Consider the following 5,630-nt stretch of genomic DNA (forward strand, 5'->3'; position numbering starts at 1 on the left):
TTAAATGTTTAACTGACGTCCATCGTGGCCGTGAGGGTTGTGGAGAGAAACGTTACTTTAAGAGATTTATAACATCACTGCTACATACACTGAAAAAAAAAGAAAAATAATTAACATTTACTTGAATAAAGCTAGGTAACAATTTGCACTCAGAAATTCCGGGTAATTTTTACTCAGGAATTCTCAAGTTAAGTCTACTTACTAGTAAGAATTGTTTTTTATCCAAAATTTTCAAGTAACTTTTACTTGCAAATGTCTTCCTTTGACATAAAATGTACTTAGCCTTTGATAGTAATCTTTACTCAGGCTACCTTTACATCTAATTACAAAACCCCAGTAAAACTCAATTAGGTGTTTCATGTATATTTAACTAGCTTTTCTTTACTTTTTCAATTGAGAAATATTAAGTAATATTTACACAATATATCTTTTATCTACTACTACTCTACACAACTGTTCAAATATGAATGTTGCATTTTTTTTAAACTGGGCTACTGTTAATTTAATAAAATTGTCTTAACATAAGGCTTCCACAAACCATCTTTTAAACTGCAGCAGCTTTACTTGTTAACTGGTGAAAGAGGTCACTGCTGACAGACACACACAAATACCAACATATATAATCTGGTTGGCATTGCCAGACAAAACATTTCTAAATCAGTGCTGCCAATAAGAAATATAAGAACACAAACGTTTAGTCATTTAACAAACTTAATTTGAAACGATGGGTACTGCTTGACAACACTTAGATACACATAGATGAAGCCCATGAGCAGAAGGCAAGCCTTTGGCACACTTTGACAGTCATCAAGAACCTCTTTTCCCTCGATGACGACGAACACGACTGTCAGGAGTGAAGCCTTTCTGTGTTGCATTTCCATGGATGACAAGGATCTTCATGACATGTTGAGCATAGTCCTCTTCAATGACTTCTTTGAAATTCAAATTTACTAATGTTCACTTTTACATCTTCGAGTCTGATGTGTTCTCAAAAAATGACGATAGTGGGAGAAACAAACAAAAATATTGAATGTGTTCAAATGCGTCATTATGCATCTATTCTCAGTGTATATGAGCCCAACATAATTTTATATAATATTAGATATCTAAACTTTACCAGGCTGGGTGATTCCAGCATGGGTCTTGGTTCCTGCAACTCCGCCCTTTGTCCCAAGTATCTCCAGAAAGTTGGTCGTGCAATTGGCCAATTTCGACAAAAAGTTTCGCTCCAGATGAACTGTGGTTATTCTTCTGAACTCATTGATCTGAAACAAAAGACAATAAAAAACATGATCAAGATGAGGTACCTTGCTAAAACAATTAATGCAGTAGTCCTCCCAGTATAATGTAATATTCACAGCAACACAAACTACGACTTCAAATGTATATGTCAAGTTAATTAAACTATAACAGTACTAAGTTGATTTTACCTTGTGTCAACTGTTGATGTCAACTTGCTGAGAGTGAACGTCCTTTAATATTCTGAAATATATAGAGAAATTATGTTAAAACATGAACACACAACATTAAATCTGAATTTGGCTTAAATCTTCATATTGATAGTGGGCTTCACAAAACCCAAGTAATTCCCCCTCCCCCTCGTCGACAGAGCGCAGCTGGTCGAGCACCGTGTCCCCAGGCCAACAACCTGTAACCCTGTAGAACCCTGTAAAATCGTGACCAAAACCACCAAAAACATGTCCACAAAATGTCGCGCCGTGAGCCATGTCTGTAATGCTGTCCCTAGTTAGCTAGCATGATAGCCTAACTAGCTAGCACGCTAAACTGAGCAGTTCGCTACTCTTCAGTTTTCACAACTCAAACTTGACCGAAGGCTCAACAGCAACGTAGAGCATTAATTAAACATATAACCTACCCCAATGGCTCCCGTCCATGAAGTTCCTCTCCTCAGGTGAAACGCTACCGGCCTTGTTCAGGTTCTGCTGTTCCGTCGTCTCGTTGAAGAAAGGAGCGCGAAATCTCCTCTGACGTCACCCCCTGAGTACGCGCTATAGGTTGCCAGGTTTTACTCGTATTACCCAAGTACATTTTACTTTGATGTGTCAGATAGTGCATTCAATACAGTAGTTTAGTAGATATTACTTAGTGTGAATGATTAAAATGTACTTATAAAAATGAGGATACATAATTACAAACAAACACCAAGTAACACATTAAATAAAAGGTGATATTTTAAAGTAAAAGCACTGGAATGATAATTTCTTGTAAAATTTACAAAAATAATCGAGGTAATAATTACAGGGCCAAAAAGTCTTTTTTTTTCAGTGTAGAGCACAATAGATCTGACTATAATTACATGTGTGTGTTTTGTTAAATTAATGTGTTGCTTGGGTGTATTCTTATGGCGTGTTTGACTTTTTTGATTTAGCGAGTTGATAACGAGCTTCGTAGGTTAGCAAACACAAATAACCAAAAGATACCCTGAGTATGTTGAACTCTCTTCATGGTACAGGCCCCAGCTCTAAGTCTGAGCCTAAGCTGCATGTGTGCGTTATTGTGGATCATGCGTTCATAATAATAGATTTGATGTTTTATTTCTTTCCCCGGCAGCCAAAGTAAATGTTTTGGAATAACAATCACCATGTTATCACTCAGTTTGATGATCTCATAGAAATATCTGCACTGAACTGAACATCTGAACTTCAATCACAGCAGAGTCCAGGACCTGTCTGCACAATGAGCTGTAAAATAGAAGCTGCATACATTTAGATCGAAGACAAAAACTCATTCACAACCTCGGCACATATTTGCTTTCTGATATTTTCTAAGTAAACCTGCACCTCATTCACATCCAATATGACAAAAGCATTGAGGAATAATTATAGATACATTTTATTTATATAAAGACATGTAATAACAGTTGTTTTCCACACTTGTTGTCCTCAGAGTGTAGATATGTCTGCTGCCAGCTGTCTGCTGACTGAAGATCAGTTTCTGTGCTCCATCTGTCTGGATGTGTTCACTGATCCAGTCGCCATACCATGTGGACACAACTTCTGTAAAACCTGCATCACTCAACACTGGAACGTTAATGTCCAGTCTCAGTGTCCCAACTGTAAAGAGGTTTTCTACACCAGACCTGAGCTGCAGGTCAACACTTTCATCTCTGCGCTGAAGAAGAGAAGCACTGAGGTGGAGCAGCTCTCACGTGCTGAAGACCACCCCCACCTCCTCCAGAGCTTCAGGACCCTGAACACTGCTCCACCCACCAGGAACTGGACAGGAGTCAGAGTCAGTCCACCTTCATATGAGGGGACTGTGAGGAGAACTTTGAATCAGCTGCTCACTGAGGTCGAGCTGAAGAGGGTCCAGCAGTCTGCAGTGGATGTGACTCTTGATCCTGATACAGCACATCCCTGGCTCATCCTGTCTGATGATGGAAAACAAGTTAAACTTGGTGATGTAAAGAAGAATCTTTCAGACAACCCAAAGAGATTTGATTCTTGTGCTTGTGTCTTAGCAAAGCAGAGTTTCTCTTCAGGAAGATTTTACTACGAGGTTCAGGTTAAAGGGAAGCCTAAGTGGGATTTAGGAGTGGCCAGAGAGTCGATCAACAGGAAGGGAAGCATCACAGTGTCTCCTCAGGATGGTTACTGGATGATATGGTTGAGGAATAAGAATGAGTACGAAGCTTGGGCTGACCCTTCAGTCCGTCTCTCTCTGAAGTCTCAGCCTCAGAAGGTGGGGGTGTTTGTGGATTATGAGGAGGGTCTGGTCTCCTTTTATGACGTTGATGCTGCAGCTCTTATCTACTCCTTTACTGGCTGCAGGTTCACTGAGAAACTCTACCCATTCTTTAGTCCATGTCTTAATGCTGGTGGTAAAAACTCTGCTCCTCTGATCATCTCTCCTGTCAATCACACTGAGTAGAACAAACACTTGATGTTCTACAGAGAGACTCTTTCATTTAATGCACACATGTCAAACTCAAGGCCCACGGGCCGAATCGCCACGTCATTTTATGTGGGCCGCAAATCCGGCAGCAAAAAAAAAAAAAAAAAATTATTTTTTTAAATTTTTATTTTGAAAAACAAATTTAAAGTTAGACTGTTTTTTTGTTCGACCGCTTGTTTTTTTTCAAATGGATTAAGTACCAAGATCCACTATGTTGGCACTTTTAAAAATAAGTGAAGCAGTGTACTTTATTATATTGATTGTGTTGTATATATATGTGTCATAGAAAGTTGAGAAAACTTGTAATTTTGATATGTATGTTTGCAAGCAACTGCCCGTTAAAACATTATTCAGTGCCTACTTTGAGAAATACAATTGTATTGCAACATCTCCCATTTGTCTTGTTATGTTTCCAGCCAACCAGGCTGTATATTTTGTTATTTTCCTGAGAGACAGAAGGCGTATATTCTGTTCCTGATTACACATTAACAGCAATGTGAGGGTACTAGGATTATAGGCTTACAATGTATTATGTACAATCAGAAAATCCCCTTTTGATTTGTATTTATTGTTATATATTAGGTCTATTTATATTAGGTCTTTGTGTGAGCATGTAAGCTTAACATCAAATTGACTTCACATGCATTTGAGCAGAGCAGGGAAAGCTGCTGGCCCGTTCACCGTGGGCCATGTGGCGTTTGGCTTCGTTTAAATTTGACATAGATATCAAACTGTTTATGTCAGTTTATTTATTTTTCTGCTCTTTGGAGTCTGCTCTGTGCCGTCGGTATGGTCTTGGTGTTCTTTCATGAAGCATAGGATCTTCTCGATCGTGGCCTCCTGATATTCATGGGACCATCTGTGTCAAGAAAAAGGCACAACAGGCATTTGATGATCAGTTCTCTAATGGATATTTTAAAGATCTGCGAAACATGAATCGCAAACAGTAAAAAGTTAACCCTTGTATAAGCCAACAAAGTATGAATTATATTCACATTAAGTATAAAACATGCTACCTGCATCTCGTGAGTTAAAGGGAAAATACACCTAAATTGTGGGTAAAGTGTCTTTATTCTTTCATCGCTGGGTAACCATCATCACCTCTGAGTTACAGCATTATATTGATGAACAGTAGAGCTGCATTCACATGCTCTGACTCATGAAGACACACATTTTTGCTGAAACGTGCTGAAACATGTTATTCATGTTGCACAGCAGTGGAAAGTTTCACATACAGTCACACAGATGAGTCACACACTGAGCACAGATAGTGAAGAGATAGAACTGCTGCTGTGTAAAGAGAATACTGCTGGTAAAAATAACCTGATTTGTTTAAAGTGTTTACAAACCAAATGTTATTGCCCTTTTGTTCATATAGCAGTATTTTTAAAATAAAAGTGCGCAATACACTACTTTTGAATTCATTGTTGAACTTTGCCATGACAATCCCCGATTAATCCCGTTTAATCGCAAAAAATCCATGCGATTAAAAATTGTAAGCGTTGCCCAGCACTAATAAAAACATATTTAATGAACAGACACTTCAATCATAATTTAGCTGAATGGATAGAGCTCTTTCCCCACGGATGTTTCGGAGGTCTAACCCCAATAATAAGACAAAACAGAGTATATAGTATATAAATATATATATATATACACACACTATATATATATTTTTAAGGTGTGAGGGATTGGGGGTGCGTGAACCCGGTCGG

General features: G+C 38.3%; 1 pseudogene; it reads left to right on the forward strand.

Moving 5' to 3' along the window:
- LOC116392346 (E3 ubiquitin-protein ligase TRIM21 pseudogene) overlaps positions 1-4,006 on the forward strand; it is a 14,194-nt pseudogene extending 10,188 nt beyond the window's left edge.
- The last annotated feature ends 1,624 nt before the right edge of the window (positions 4,007-5,630 follow it).

Source organism: Anarrhichthys ocellatus, unplaced genomic scaffold (assembly GCF_004355925.1).
Source record: "Anarrhichthys ocellatus isolate YVR2014 unplaced genomic scaffold, GSC_Weel_1.0 scaffold2, whole genome shotgun sequence".
NCBI classification, from domain to species: domain Eukaryota; kingdom Metazoa; phylum Chordata; class Actinopteri; order Perciformes; family Anarhichadidae; genus Anarrhichthys; species Anarrhichthys ocellatus.